Source organism: Saimiri boliviensis, chromosome 20 (genome assembly GCF_048565385.1).
Source record: "Saimiri boliviensis isolate mSaiBol1 chromosome 20, mSaiBol1.pri, whole genome shotgun sequence".
Classification (NCBI taxonomy): Eukaryota; Metazoa; Chordata; class Mammalia; order Primates; family Cebidae; genus Saimiri; species Saimiri boliviensis.
Window position 1 is genome coordinate 4,930,671 of NC_133468.1, and position 16,057 is coordinate 4,946,727.

At 45.6% G+C, this 16,057-nt stretch overlaps 1 protein-coding gene across 4 annotated transcripts in view; it reads left to right on the forward strand.

The window, feature by feature from the left end:
* Positions 1-283: 283 nt before the first annotated feature.
* The window catches only part of CANX (calnexin), a 46,875-nt gene continuing 31,101 nt past the window's right edge, over positions 284-16,057 (forward strand). Inside the window, exon 1 of one of the 4 annotated variants that reach the window (XM_039460647.2) lies at positions 284-482. The gene's annotated coding sequence lies outside the window, so the exon portion shown is untranslated. Of the gene's footprint in view, positions 483-10,102; positions 10,124-16,057 lie in introns of those variants that run through there. The other 3 variants (XM_039460646.2, XM_039460648.2, XM_074390470.1) reach the window with 3 other exon arrangements.

Here is a 16,057-nt window from a genome sequence, read left to right on the forward strand (position 1 = left end):
GGGCGCGGGAACGCCCGCTGAGCCCGCCCCGCCCCGGGACGCGCGCGCCCGGCGGTCTCGATCCAGCGTGGCCCGCCCCTCACCTCCCGCCCAACCAACAGCAACTTCCTGCCTCACTCCCGGCCAATCCTCACGCTCCACGAAGAATAGCCGTAGGGGGTGTACGGGAAGGTGCGTAGAGCGATGCCCACGCCGGCCAACCGGATGTCGGGGCTTGCGCGGGAGGGCGGGACTTGGCGCCGGCTGTGGCTACTCAGGGGCTAGGGGCGGACGCAAGGCCGGGCTTCGTGCGGTGGGGCTCGCTCGCGCGGCAGCGGCGGCCGAGGCCTCTTGGTTCTGCGACACGTGACGGTCGGGCCGCCTCCGCCTCTGTCTTTACTGCAGCGCGGGGCCAGGTGTGCGGGCGGGACGAGGCACGGGCACCCCTGCTGTCCTCGGGAGGCTGGCGGTGAGACGGGAGACCTGAGCGCGTCCTCCGGCCTGTGAGGACCCGGGGGTGCCGGGAGCGCCGCTGCGGCGAGGGGTCGGGCGTGGCCGGGGACTGAGGGGTCGGGCCGGCTCCCGAGGGCCCAGGCCCTGCCGCTGCGCCGGCCGTGAGCGGGGAGGCCCGAACGTGGGCCTCTCTGGTTCGGGAGCCGGCCCGGGCCGAGCCGCCGGGGTCGGGAGGCGTGGCAGGTGCCCTGCAGCCGCCTTTGACCGCTGGGAAGGCTGCCTTACACCTATGGCTTTGCTTCTAGGGCTTTCTCAGGCCTCTCTGCCGGCTGCCTGGGCCACCGCGAGGTGGGCAGGAGTCACCGGGCAGAAGTGTAGAATGGAATCCGGCCTACCGGGGACTCCTAGGAGTAGGGAAGGGTGATAAGAGATCGAGAGAGAGTGTTGAGGATGAGCGTTACAGTTTAATATTTGAAAATCCAAAGCGAAGACTGGTCTCCGGCTGCCTGAAGAGGAAGGGGAATGTACTAGAAGGAGAACACGCAGTGGTTGAGAAACTTTAAGTCTTAACAGTTAGAGCACCTATTCGGGAGGGGACTACGCAGTCGGAGAGTGACAGGGCGTTAAAAGCAGGAAAGCACCCCAAAGTTCCTCTAGCGCACCTCTTTACAGTGCAGGCCTAGGGTATGAAATGACTGGCCCAAGGTCATGCGATCACTTTAATGATGGTGCTGGGATTATAGTTCAGGGCTAGGCAATGCAGTGGTTAACGTTAAGGCCCTGGCTCAAGTCTTTCATTGGTCATTTGTTGCTATGTGAACTTCGGCACTTTTCTTACCCTTTGTGCGCCCGTTCTTGTCAAGTAATGGATATAATAATACCTGATGGATTTGTGAGGATTAAGATAAGTTACAAAATAAGACAGGGAAGTTCGACTTTAGTAACTGCTCGATATTTACTGCAATACATCATAATCTGGAAGGCGTTGAACCACTACACTGCCATCCTAGTCTTTGAACTGGTTAAGTCCTGTTTCTCAGGACCTGAAGTCACAGTCAGGGTGATGGAAGAAACTGGGCATTGTGTACTAACTGCTGGGCATGACACAAGTGATTGCTGGTTTAGGAAAGTTAAACTGAGCTTAATATTAAAACCTTGAGAGGAAAAGATGAACCATAGTTAAGTCTTTTTACCTCTGATTTACGAAATGGAAGATTTCACTTATTTTTTAATAAGTAGAGTTTTTTTTTTTTTTAAAGGAGAAAGAATTTTATTGATCTTTAAAATCATTCTGTATCTCAGTCTTTTCCCAGCATTGTTTGAGGGTCATGAATAGAATCAACTGCCATGTTGATCAACTGTTGGACATTTGGTATGATTATACTTAGAGCAGAGGTAAAGGACTATGTGGGAGTTCTCCTTTGCATCAACCAGGGTGCGCAAACCAGCCAGGTAACTGGGTCATGAGAGTGCTCGGGTGAACTGTGTGTTTGGGTGAATGTTTGCACAACAGAAATTATCTGACCTATCTGCAAATGGATGTCAGCATTCCCCCACATCTTACTATCTTGACTCTACAGTTCATTTAGCACATTATCTTCTCAGGGCCACAAGGGGTAAATGTTTTGACAGAAGTCGTTGCTGCCGTTTTGGCAGTCACACTATTGCATCCTTTTAGAGTTTTCTTTGCCCTGGGAAAACAGCCTAAGGGGATGAAGTGGCAGTTGGTAAGCATGAATTGCAGGCTCATGAGACTTGAATTGTGGGCCAAGTGTGGTAACTAGTTTTTGTTCCACTTTGGTTTCCATAACTTTAAAATAGGAGTGAGAAGTCTCCTTGGTGCCTCACCTTTAGGGGGCAGATCAAATGGTGAACATGAAACTACTTTAAAAAGTGTAATGAGGCCAGGGGCGGTGGCTCACACCTATAATACCAGCACTTTGGGAGCCTGAAGCGGGCAGATCGCAAGGTCAGGAGTTCAAGGCCAGACTGGCCAACATGGTGAAACCCCATCTTTACTAAAAAATGCAAAAATTAGCCGCGCATCGTGACTCATACCTGTAATTCCAGCTGCTTGGGAGACTGAGGTAGGAGAATTACTTGAACTGGGACCCAGGAGGCGGAGGTTGCAGTGAGCTGAGATCACGCCACTGTACTCCATCCTGGGCTACAGAGCGAGACTCCATCTCAAAAAAAAAAAAAAAAAAAGTGTAATGAATTGGCTGGGCACAGTGGCTCACACCTGTAATCTAAGCACTTTGGGAGGCTGAGGTGGGTGGATTACTTGAGACCAGCAGTTGGTGACCAGCCTGGCCAACATGGTGAAACCCTGTCTCTACTAAAAATACAGAAAAAAAATTAGCTGAGTGTGATGGCAGCTGCCTGTAATCCCAGCTACTTAGGAGGCTGAGGCAGGAGAATCACTTGAACCTGGAAGGCAAAGGTTGCAGTGAGCAAAGATTGCGCCATTGCACTCCAGGCTGGGTGACAGAGTGAGACTCCATCTCAAAACAAAAAAAAAAGTGTAATGAATTGTGCAAATAGAATTGGCAGTTCATAACAACTCCTAGGAAATAATAAAAGTGCCTAAACATGGCCGGCCATGGTGGCTCACAACTGTAATCGCAGCACTTTGGAAGGCTGAGGCGGGGAGATCAAAAGGTCGTGAGATTGAGACCATCCCGGCTAACACAGTGAAACGCTGTCTCTACTAAAATTACAAAAAATTGGGCATGGTAACATGCCTGTGGGAGGCTGAAGCGGGAGAATCACTTGAACCTGGAGGGCAGAGGTTGCAGTGAGCTGAGGTCACGCCACTGTACTCGAGCCTGGACGACAGAGTGAGACTCCATCTCAAACAAAACAAAACAAATAGCTTATGGTAAAACTTGTCAGGAAAGTCCTGGTTGAATGCTTTGTTACTGCAGCAGATGTACTTTTATGCTGAACCATGTGCTGTAAACATTATTTCAGATTTTTGTTTTTTAAAGAATTTAGGCCAGGCGTCATGGCTCACTCCTGTAATCCCAGCACTTTGGGAGGCGAGGTGGGTAGATCACCTGAGGTTGGGAGTTTGAGACCAACCTGACCAACATGGCGAAACCCCTTCTCTACTAAAAATATAAAAAATTAGCTGAGCATGGTGGCGCATGCCTGTAATTCCAGCTACTTGGCAGGCTGAGGTAGGAGAATCACTTGAACCCGGGAGGAGTAGGTTGTGGTGAGCTGAGATTGTGCCACTGCACTCCAGCCTGGGCAATAAGAGCGAAACTCCGTCTCCAAAAAAAAAAAAGAAGAATTTAAAGATTCATCAGCAGGCCGGGCGCGGTGGCTCAAGCCTGTAATCCCAGCACTTTGGGAGGCCGAGGCGGGTGGATCACGAGGTCAAGAGATCGAGACCGTCCTGGTCAACATGGTGAAACCCCGTCTCTACTAAAAATACAAAAAATTAGCTGGGCATGGTGGCGCATGCCTGTAATCCCAGCTACTCAGGAGGCTGAGGCAGGAGAATTGCCTGAGCCCAGGAGGCGGAGGTTGCGGTGAGCCGAGATCGCGCCATTGCACTCCAGCCTGGGTAACAAGAGTGAAACTCCGTCTCAAAAAAAAAAAAAAAAAAAGATTCATCAGCATATGATTTCTGGGTATTCACACCTTAAACCTACTGTAAAGTTTACAGGAGAAATGAAAATGCTTTGGAAAAATCAATTCTAATGTTCTTGTTAATGGAAAACAAAATCTAAAAATGTAAGGCAGTATAGATTTATTTGTCTATTTTGTTTTTAGAGACAGGATCTTGTGCCGTTGACGAGGCTGGAGTGCAGTGGCGTGATCATAGCTCACTGGAACCTTGAACTCCTGGGCCAAGTGATCCTCCTGCCTAGGCCTTCTTAGTAGCTGGGATTACAGATATGAGCCACATCACCCAGCTTAGATTTATTTTTTATTTTATTTATTTAATTCTGACTTTGAGACAGACTTCTGCTTTGTTGCCCAGGCTGGAGTGCAATGGCGTGATTTCGGCTCACGGCAACCTCTGCTTCTTGGGTTCAAGTGATTCTCCTGCCTCAGCCTGCAGGGCAGCTGGGATTACAGGCTTGTGCCACCGTGCCCAGCTAATTTTGTGTTTTTGGTGGAGACAAGGTTTCTCCATGTTGTTGATGGCTGGTCTCCAACTCCCAACCTCAGGTAATCTTCCTCCCTCGGCCTCCCAAAGCGCTGGGATTACAGGCGTGAGCCGCTGCGCCTGGCCTACCTATTTTATTTTATTTTATTTTATTTTTGAGCTGGAGTTTAGCCCTTGTCACCCAGGCAAGTATGATGGCGAGATTTCAGCTCACTGCAACCTCTGCCTCCCGGGTTCAAGCAAATCACCTGCCTCAGCCTCCTGAATAGCTGGGATTGCCTTACCGGCCACCACACCCAGCTAATTTTTGTATGTGTATATATATATATATATATATTTTTTTTTTTTTTTTTTGAGATGGAGTTTCACTCTTGTTACCCAGGCTGGAGTGCAGTGGCACAATCTCGGCTCACTGTAACCTCCACCTCCTGGGTTCAGGCAATTCTCCTGCCTCAGCCTCCTGAGTAGCTGGGATTACAGGCACATGCCACCATGCCCAGCTAATTTTTTGTATTTTTAGTAGAGACGGGGTTTCACCATGTTGACCAGGATGGTCTCAAACTCCTGACCTCAGGTGATCTGCCAACCTCAGCCTCCCAAAGTGCTGGGATTATAGGAACCATTAAATTTAGCATTTAAAGAACCATTAAAATTTAACAAAATGTGTTACTGAGTAATACCTAGTAATAATAAAAATCACTGCTAACATTGAGTGCATGCTGTAAACCAGGCACTATTGTAGTACTTTATATACATTTTGTTCATAAAATGATTCTAAGAGGTATATATTGTCGTTATTATTTTAGATACAACAAAACCGAGGCCCAGAAGTTGACAAGTTATTCAGTAATTAACTAGTGTTCCTTGAGCCAACTTGTGTTCCTGTTCATGTACGCTATTGTGTGTTTCTAGTTGTGACCTTGTACAGATTACATAACTTCTCTTAGTCTTAGTTTCCTCACCTGTGAAATTGAAATGATAGAACCTTCTGGGGTTCTTATGGGGAATATTAGACTACTTACGGTGCCTACAACCCACAAGACTTAACATTTTAAAAGGATGTATTTGGTGAATGAGTAGTTTACCTGAAGGACTGCCTCATTTCAAAAATAATGTACTGCCTATTTTACTTAATTTTTTTCTTTTTCTGTCTTTTTTTTTTTTTTTTTTTTTGAGGCAGGGTCTCACTTTCTTGCCCAGGCTGGAATGCAGTGGTTCGATCATGGCTCACTGCAACCTTGATCTCCCAAGGCTCAGCTGATCCTTCTGCCTCAGCCCACCCCCGCCTCAAGTAGCCAGCACAAGTGGTGGGTGCCACCAGGACCTGGCTAATTTTTGTGTATTTTGTAGAGATGAAGTTGTGCCTTGTGGCCCAAGCTGGTCTGGAACTCCTGGGCTCAAGCAGTCTGCCTGTCTTGCCTCCCAAAGTGCTGGGCGGGATTGTAGGCATGAACCACCATGCCCAGCTATCACTTAATATTTTTTATAAAACAAGAATGATGCCAAGTGCAGTGGCTCATGCCTGTAATCCAAGCACTTTGGGAGGCCGAGGCAGGCGGATCACAAGGTTAGAAGTTCGAGACCAGCCTGGCCAACATAGTGCAACCCCATCTCTATTAAAAATACAAAAATTAGCCGGGTGTGGTGGCACGGGCCTGTAGTCCCAGCTACTCGGGAGGCTAAGGCGGGAGAATCGATTTAACCTGGGGGCAGAGGTTGGAGTTAGCTGAGACCACACCATTGCACTCCAACCTGGGTGACAGAGTGAGACTGTCTCAAAAAAAAAAACAAAAACAAAAACAAGAATGTTAAGTCATTTCTTCTGTCTCTCTAAATAATTTCTCAGGGGTAAAAGGAATTAGAGCTCAAATTTCATTTCTCTCCTCTCCTCTTCTTTCCTTTCTTTCTTTCTTTTTTTTTTTTTTTTGAGACAGAATCTTGCCCTGTTGCCCAGGCTGGAGTGCAGTGGCACAATCTTGGCTCGCTGCAACCTCCACCTCCTGGTTCAAGCAATTCTAGTGCCTCAGCCTCCCAAGTAGCTGGGATCACAGGCGTGTGCCACCATGCCGGCTGACTTTTGTGTTTTTTGTAGAGACAGGGATTTGCTATATTGGCCAGGCTGGTCTTGAACTCCTGGCCTCAGGTGGTCCCCCCACCTTGGTTTCCCAAAGTGCTGGAATTACAGGCGTGAGCTATTGCACCCAGCCCGAATTTGTTAACTTTCATTTATTTATTTAGAGACAGAGTCTCACTCTGTCACCCAGACTGGAGTTGCAGTGGTATGATCTCGGCTCACTGCAGCCTCCACCTCCTGGGTTCAAGCAATTCTTGTGCCTCAGCCTCCCAAATAGTTGGGATCATGGGTGTGTGCCATCACGCCTGGCTAATTTTTGTGTTTTAGTAGAGTGCCATGTGACCAGGCTGGTCTTGAACTTCTGGGCTCAAGCAATTCTCCCACCTCAGCCTCCCAAAGTGCTGGGATTACAGGTGTGAGCCTTTTTATTTTTATTTATTTTATTTAATTTTTTTTTTTCGAGACAAAGTTTTGCTCTTGTTGCCCACGCTGGAGTGCAGTGGCACAATCTCAGCTTACTGCAACCTCCAACTCCTGCCCCAGCCTCCCAAGTAGCTGGGATTACAGGCCCTTACCACCATGCCCAGCTAATTTTTGTATTTTTAGTAGAGATGGGGTTTTACCATGTTGGCCACAATGGTCTTGATCTCCTGACCTTGTGATCCACCTGCCTCAGCCTCCCAAAGTGCTGAGACTATAGGCGTTAGCCACCAGGCCTGGCCTATTTATTTATTTTTGAGACGGGGTCTTATTCTGTCACCCAGGCTGGAGTACAGTGGCACTATTATAGCTCACTGCAGCCTCGAACTCCTGGGCTGTGGTCCTTCTGCCTCAGCCTCTGCAGTAGTTGGGACTACAGGCATATACCACCACTCCTAGCTATTTTTTAAATTATTTTGTTTTACTTTGGTAAAGATGGGATCTCCCTATGTTGCTTAGGCTGGTCCCAAATTCCTGGGCTCTAGTGAACTTCCCACTTTCCCTTCTCAAGGTGTTGGGATTACAGTTGTGAGCCGCTGTGCCTGGCCTAATTGCCGGCTCTTTCGAGGGTCCATGTCTGTAGTAATTTGTAATTTTGCCAATACAGGAATTTTAAATGGGCACACTGTGAGACAATTGTGTACCACTTGTAACTAGTACCCTCGTTAGGGATTATACAGCTACCCAGCATTTGCCTTCTAGTTCAGGGGGCTCTGCTGTAGAGTTTGAAGGTAGCGGGCTTACCATGATGAAAATTATGAGTTTGTGTCTCTAAGACGGAGAGAGAGAGAGGAAGAGAGAGAATGGCTTCTAAAAGAAAACCGGCAAATGAAGGGCTCCAAGAAAGTAAGAAAATGATGGCTTTCAAGCAGAAAATAAAAGTATGAGGAAAACTGCAATAACGGCATTCAGGAATGCAGGAAAACCCGCCCTGGAGAAGCTCGTCTACCTTAGAGAGAATGAGCCGTGAAGTAGAATTGTAGGAAATATGGTGTTTCTTTACCAAAAGAAAATGTTATTTAGTTAGAAGGTAGTTTCTTAGGATTCAAAATCTAGAGACTACTTGCTTTGTGGCTTTGGGGTATTGGGGACTGTACTGTTTGTTTTTAAAGCATTGTTGCTTTGTTTTTGGGCTACTTGTTATATATTTCCTTTTCATAATCTTAGAAAACAATGGATGACATCAAAGAAAAGTATGCTGTCTGCTTAGGAGTCTGTACATTGAATACAAATGAAGACTTAAAATGGGAAAAAAACTTATGAAACCTTCTCAGACATTAAAATACATGAAAAATCGGCTGGGCACAGTGGTTCATGCCTGTAATCCCAGCACTTTGGGAGGCCAAGGTGGGCAGATCACTTGAGGTTAGGGGCTCGAGACTAACCTGACTAACATGGCACAACCCTGCCTGTACTAAAAAAAAAAAAAAATTGTTTTTTTCCTTCAAAAATTAGCTGGGCGTGGTGGTGGGCACCTGTAATCCCAGCTACTCGGAGTCTGAGGTGGAAGGGCAGGGAGGTGAAGGTTGCAGTGAGCCAAGATTGCACCACTACACTCCAGCCTGGGTGACAGAGCAAAATTGTCTCCAAAAAAAAATACATATGTGTGTGTATATATATGTTTCGTGTGTGTGTGTGTGTGTGTGTGTGTGTGTATGAAAAATCATTTAGTATCTTTAAGACTAGAATTACCAAGCAGAGTATATTGTATTCGGAATTAGAAACCTTGGATTCTGGTCCTAATTCTGCCAGTAGCTCTGATTTTTGGCAGATCATTCTTTGGACCTCAGTTTTTCCTCAAGGGGAGTCAGACAGCATTCTTTTTTCTTTTTTAAAAAAATTTATTATTACTTATTTATTTATTATTTCTTTCACCATGTTGGTCAGGCCGATCTTGAACTCCCAGCCTCAGGTGATCTGCCCCCCTTGGCCTTCAAAGTGCCTGGATTACAGGCGTGAGCCACTACACCCAGCCAGACAGCATTCTTATAGCATATAGCATATTTCAGCCACAGAATTTTTTTTTTTTTCTGCTTTAAGGAATTATTTTGGTACTAGTAATTTATTCAGACATCAACAAATATGAATAAGGAAGCACAATGTTCCAAGGTTACTATAGCAAAAAGGACAAAATTGTTGTTCCATTACATGCTAGTGTGAAAAAAGGTAAGTCGAAAGTGATTAGTATTAGGAAGGAAAAGGAAAAAACCCAGGTAAGGGTGATAAGGAAGGGGCTGGAGGAAGGTGCCATTTTACATATTTAGAAATAGAATATTTTTATAGATTGATGGAATTCCACCATTTAATATCAATTGAGAAAAGAATATACAGATGTCATCTTTAAGTGTTACTTGGATAGTGAAACAAATTCACACAGATTGCGTAGAATTAGGGATTAAGATCCTTATGTCCAGGTATACGCAAAAGGGGTGTATATTCAGAGTGAACCGTAGTTCAGATTCTGAACTAATCCTAACTCAGTCCTCCAGAAAAACCCACTGCCTACCCTGTACTTTGTTCATCAAGCCTCAGAGAGTGCATTAAAGATGTGTGATATCCCTGGAATCAAGACTATGTCTAGACAGAGCTTCCAGAGAAAAATAAATTGTACACAAAAGAAGTACTTGTCATAAGAACAGTAGATGTGGGATTCTAGAATACACTGAGGTTTACATTACTACCATGGCTCAATGTATCATTTATCACTTTTCAGGGGAAGGCAGGTGTCAAGGGGGTCACAGATTAAGGGCCTAGTGAAAGCCCTCCAGCTGACCAACCTCATTACCTTCAGCCCACATGTAGCCATCCATCAGTGTTCTGAAGCAGGCACCTTGGAGCCTCTGAGATGGCTCATTCAGATCCCCTTTATTTGGTCATCCTAGGGCAAGTCATGTTGAAGTCTTCATATTCTCAAAAAAGAAGTAGAGAGGCTATTTAAGCCCTCCTGATATATCATAAAAATTCAAGAAATTAAATACTGTGGACAAAAGAAAGGAAAAGAGCCTACTTAACTTGTAAGTCCCTACGATGTACTAAATCTTCATCTAGCTATTTTTCATGGACCTCCTCTATCTTATCTTGCTTTAATATTGTGTCTTCCTCCTAAATTTGTATTAACCAGGGCAGTTTACCTTTCAGAACAGAGATGGCAAGCAAATGAGCCACAGAATTTTTTAATGGGGGGCAGGCCTCAGTCAATTGAAGCGTAATAGTGGAACATCTTTTTTTTTTTTTTTTTTCTTCCAGACAGAGGAGTCTCACTCTTGTTCAGGCTGGAGTGCAGTGACGCTATATTGGTTCACTGCAGCTGCCATCTCCCAGGATCAAGCAGTTCTGCCTCAATCTCCTGAGTAGCTGGGACTGTAGGTGCATGCCACCACACCCTGCCCCTAATTTTTTTATTTTCGTAGAAACGGGGTTTCACCATGTTGGCCAGGCTGGTCTCAAACTCCTGACCCCATGATCTGCCCTCCTCGACCTCCCAAAGTGCTGGGATTACAGGCATGAGCCACTGTACCTGGACTTTTTTAAAAAAAAAAAAAAAGGACAGCTCAGTGTTGTGGCTCCCGCCTGTAACCTGTAATCTCATATACTTTAGGAGGCCAAGGTGGGAGGATCACTTGATTCTGTCTCTACTAAAAATACAAAAAATTAGGGGCCGGGCGCGGTGGCTCAAGCCTGTAATCCCAGCATTTTGGGAGGCCGAGGCGGGTGGATCACGAGGTCGAGAGATCGAGACCATCCTGGTCAACATGGTGAAACCCCGTCTCTACTAAAAATACAAAAAATTAGCTGGGCATGGTGGTGCATGCCTGTAATCCCAGCTACTCAGGAGGCTGAGGCAGGAGAATTTCCTGAACCCAGGAGGCGGAGGTTGCGGTGAGCTGAGATCGCACCATTGCACTCCAGCCTGGGTAACAAGAGCGAAACTCTTGTCTCGAAAAAAAACAAAACAAAAAAAATACAAAAAATTAGTTGGGCATGGTGGCACATGCTTGTAATCCCAGCTATTTGGGAGGCTGAGGTGGGAGGATCACTTGAAACAGGGAGGTTGAGTTTGCAGTGAGCTGAGTTTGCACCACGGCACTCTAGCCTGGGAGACAGACTGAGACTCCATCTAAAACAAAAATAAAAAACAGAAACTTGTGCTAGGCACAGTGGCTGAAGCCTATAATCCCAACCACTTGGGTGGCTGGCTGGCTGAAGTGGGAGGATCACTTGAGCCGGGGAGTTTGAGGTTGCAGTGAGCTATGATTGAGCCACTACACTCCAGTCTGGGTGAAAGAGCTAAATCCGGTCTCTAGAAAAACAAAAAGACTTTATTTTTTAGAAGAGTTACAGATTTGTAGAAAGATTACGAAGATAGTATAGAGAATTCCTATATACATATACCTTACATCTAGTTTCCCCTGTTATTTGCCACTTACATTAATATTATACATTTATTATAATTAGTGAACAAATATTGATACCAGTATTGACGATATTTATAACCAAAGACCATACTTCATTCAGATTTCCTTTTTTTTTCCCCCACTGTCCTTTCCTGTTCCAGAATACCAAATTACATTGTGTCTTAGACTCCTCTTGTCTCCTCAGATTCCTCTTGACTATGACAGTTTTTCAGACTTTGCCTTGTGTTTGATGACTGTGACATTTTAAAGACATGGATCTTTGGGAGGAAGACAACAGGGGTTAAATTGTTGTCTTTATCACATTGTGTCAAAGGTACATGCCATCAATGTGACGTGTCACTGCTGATGTTGACCGTGATCATCTGAGTGAGGTAGTGTTTGCCAAATTTTCTCTGCTGTTTTCTCCCTCCCTTTCCGTAGCCCACAGGTAAGCATTGGGATCGTGCTCCACCTCCTTGATGGCAGGCTCTCTGCCTAAATAACCTGGAGTTTTGCGTGGGAAATTGATCCCTCTTTATGTAATTTTTCATTCAGTTATATATTTGTATGAGTATAGACTCTTGGGTATTTATTTATTTATTGGTGCTCTGACTTGAATACGGAGTATTTATTTTGTACTCTTTTTGTTGTTGGTGGTTTTTCTTTGATAGGAATGGGGTTTCCATATTGCCCAGGCTGGTCTCGAACTCCTAGGCTCACGGGATCCTCCTGCCTTCGCCTCCCAAAGTGCTGAGATCATAGGCATGAGCCACCACGACTGGCCTATATGCTTTGGATTGTGATCCAGTGCCACTTATTTTCTTGCTCAGACTGTTCCTGTTCTGGCCGTTGAGAGCTCTTTTAGTAGGCTCTCTGACATAACCCCATGATTGTGGGTTTTTATTATTGTTGTTAATGTTACAGTTTTTGAGCACTTCTTTATTTGCAGCACTACAAGATACTTCAGGCTTGGTGGGGGGTTTTTTTGGATTTTTTTTTTTTTTTTTCTCTTTATAGAAATAGAAACAAGGTCTTACCATGTTGCCTAGGCTGACCTCAAACTCCTGGGCTCAAGTGATCCTCTTGCCTTGAAGTCCCAAAGTGCTGGGATTATAGGTGTGAGCCACTGCTTTGGCCTTTCAGAATTGTCTTGTATATTTCTTGCTCCAGTGCTAGAATCAGCCATTTCTCCAAGGAGCTTTGTTCCCTCTTTTTGGAGAATGGTATTAGAAATTAAGATCTTGGTATTAGGTATGTTTATTGCTACTGGAATATAGGTTCTTCTTGGCTCTGCTAGCTCAAAGGAAGGAAATACATGTGTATGTCCTACTTGCCATGTATGCACATATCTTAATATTTCTTTTTTTTTTTTTTTTTTTTTTTGAGACGGAGTTTTGCTCTTGTTACCCAGGCTGGAGTGCAATGGCGCGATCTCGGCTCACCGCAACCTCCGCCTCCTGGGTTCAAGCAATTCTCCTGCCTCAGCCTCCTGAGTAGCTGGGATTACAGGCATGCACTACCATGCCCAGCTAATTTTTTGTATTTTTAGTAGAGACGGGGTTTCACCGTGTTGACCAGGATGGTCTCGATCTCTTGACCTCGTGATCCACCCGCCTCGGCCTCCCAAAGTGCTGGGATTACAGGCTTGAGCCACCGCGCCCGGCCATCTATTAATATTTCTATATGTAACCCTGTGTATATTAAGCTGAACATGAGTTCATACTGATGTCTTTAATTCTCTTCTATTACGTGGTGAATTCCTGTAGCTTCCTTCCCTTCTTTATCTGTAAATTCCCCCTCCAATAGCGAGAAAGTGGCTCCCACCACCCATTTACTTAGTTGTTCAGTTACAATATACATGCATAGCAATATCAGGATTATTAACCCCTATACTCATGGGAAACAGTGCTTTTTTTTTCCCTTCTGTAGCGACAGGGTCTTACTACGTTGCCAAGGCTGGCTGGACTTGAACTCTTGGGCTCAAGTAGTCCTCCCACCTTGGCCTCCCAAAGTGTTGGGATTGCCTGGCCAGAGCACTGCTTTTGTACAATCTAGTTTTACTGACTCTACTCATTGCCAGAGTTACTTAAGTGAGCACCTTTTACCTCTGCCCTCTTCAGTAAAGTTGTTTCATAGATTTGTAATAGATTTTTGTCACATTCTGTGTGCTATCCTTGGATCATTTGACCTTATAAATGATTTTTTAAAATATTTTATACATTAAGATTCACTTTCTCAACCAGGCATGGTGGCTCACACCTGTAATCCCAGCATTTTGGGAAGTCAAGACGATCAGATTGCCTGAGCTTAGGAGTTCAAGACCAGCCTGGGCAACATGGCAAAGCCTCCTCTGTACAAAAAATAAAAAAAGTTAAAAAAATTAACTCTGCTATAAAGTTTTACGGGTTTGTACAAATGTATGATGTCATGTATCCACAATTATAGTATCATTAAACATAATTTTACTGCCTAGAAAATTGCCCTGTGCAGAAAAATTGCCCTGTGCTTTTTTTTTTTTTTTTTTGAGCCAGAGTCTCTCTCTGTTGCAAAGCTAGAGTGCAGTGGTGCAATCTCAGCTCACTGCAACCTCCACTTCCCGGGTTCAAGCGATTCTCCTGCCTCAACCTCCCAAGTAGCTGGGATTACAGGCACACGCCACCATGCTCAGCTAATTTTTTGTATTTTTAGTAGAGACGGGGTTTCACCATGTTGACTGGAATGGTCTCGATCTCTTGACCTCGTGATCCGCCCACCTCAGCCTCCCAAAGTGCTGGGATTACAGGCGTGAGCCACCGCATCCGGCCTGCCCTGTGCTTTTACTATTCAGTCTAACTCCCCCTCCCAAGCCCCTGCAAACAGCTAATCTTTTTACTGTCTCTATAGTTTTGTCTTTTTCAGAATGGTACATAATTGGATTTACATAGCACGTCGCTTTTTCAGACTAGCTTCTTATACTTAGCAATATGCATTTAAGATTAATCCATTTTGGCCAGGCACAGCGGCTCATGCCTATAATTTCAGCACTTTGGGAGGCCGAGATGGAAGTATCACTTGAGCCCTGGAGTTTGAGACCAGCCTAGGCAACATAATGAGACTTCATCTCAAAAAATTGTTTTGATCAGGCACGGTGTCTCACACCTGTAATCCCACCACTTTGGGAGGCCAAGGCAGGAGGATCACGAGGTCAGGAGATCGGGATCATCCTGGCTAATACAGTGAAACCTTGTCTCTACTAAAAATACAGAAAGTCAGGCCTGTGCAGTGGCTCACGCCTGTAATCCTATCACTTTGGGAGGCCGAGGCGGGCGAATCACAAGGTCAGGAGTTCGAGACCAGCCCTGCCAATATGGTGAAACCCCGTCTCTACTAAAAATACGAAAAAATTAGACAGGCATGAGGTCGTGTACCTGTAGTCCCAGATACTCGGGAGGCTGAGGCAGGAGAATTGCTTAAACCTAGGAGGCAGAGGTTGCAGTGAGCTGTGATCGAGCCACTGCACTCCAATCTGGGTAACAGAGTGAGACTCCATCCCCAAAAAGAAAAAAAAAATAGCTGGGCATGGCGGTATGTGCCTGTAGTCCCAGATACTTGGGAGGCTGAGACAGGAAAATTGCTTGAACCCAGGAGGCAGAGGTTTTTTTTTTTTTTTTTTTAAAGTGCCCTGGTGTGGTGGCACGTTCCTGTAAATCCTAGGTACTCAGGAGGCTGAGGTGGGAGGATTGCTTGTGCCTGGGAGGCGGAGGTTGTAATCAGCTAAGACCATGCCATTGCACTCCAGCCTGGGCAACAGAGTGAGACCCTGTCTCAGAATTTTTTTTTTTTTTTTTTTTTATGGAGTCTAGCTCTGTCACGAAGGCTGGAGTGCAGTGGTGTGATCTTGTCTAACTGCAACCTCTGCCTCCTGGGTTCAAGCGATTCTCCTGCCTCAGCCTCCCTAGTAGCTGGGACTACAGATGTGTGCTGCCATGCCTGGCTAATTTTTGTAGTTTTAGTGGAAATGGAGTTTCACCCTATTAGCCAGGATGGTCTGGATCTCCTGACCTCGTGATTCATGCCCCCTCGGCCGCCCACAGTGCGGGGATTACAGGCATGAGCCACTGTGCAGGCCAAAACAAAATTTTTATTTTTAATTTAAGAAAGGACAGGGAGTGGTGGCTCATGCCTGTAATCCCAGCACTTTGCGGAGCTGAGGCAGGTGGATTGCCTGAGCTCAGGAGTTCGAGACCAGCCTGGACAATATGGTGAAAACCCGTCTTTACTAAAATACAAAAAAAATCAGCTGGGCATGGCAGCGTGCATCTGTAGTCCCAGCCACTAGGGAGGCTGAGGCAGGAAGAATTGCTTGAACCCAGGAGGCAGAGGTTGCAGTGAGCTGAGATTGCACCACTGCACTCCAGCCTGGGCAATAGAGCAAGACTCCGTCTCAAAAAAAAAGACTTATTCATCTTTTTGTGGCTTGATAGCTAACTTCTTTTAATTGTTTTTTTTTTTTTTTTTTTTTTTTTTTTGAGACGGAGTTTTGCTCGTTACCCAGGCCGGAGTGCAATGGCGCGA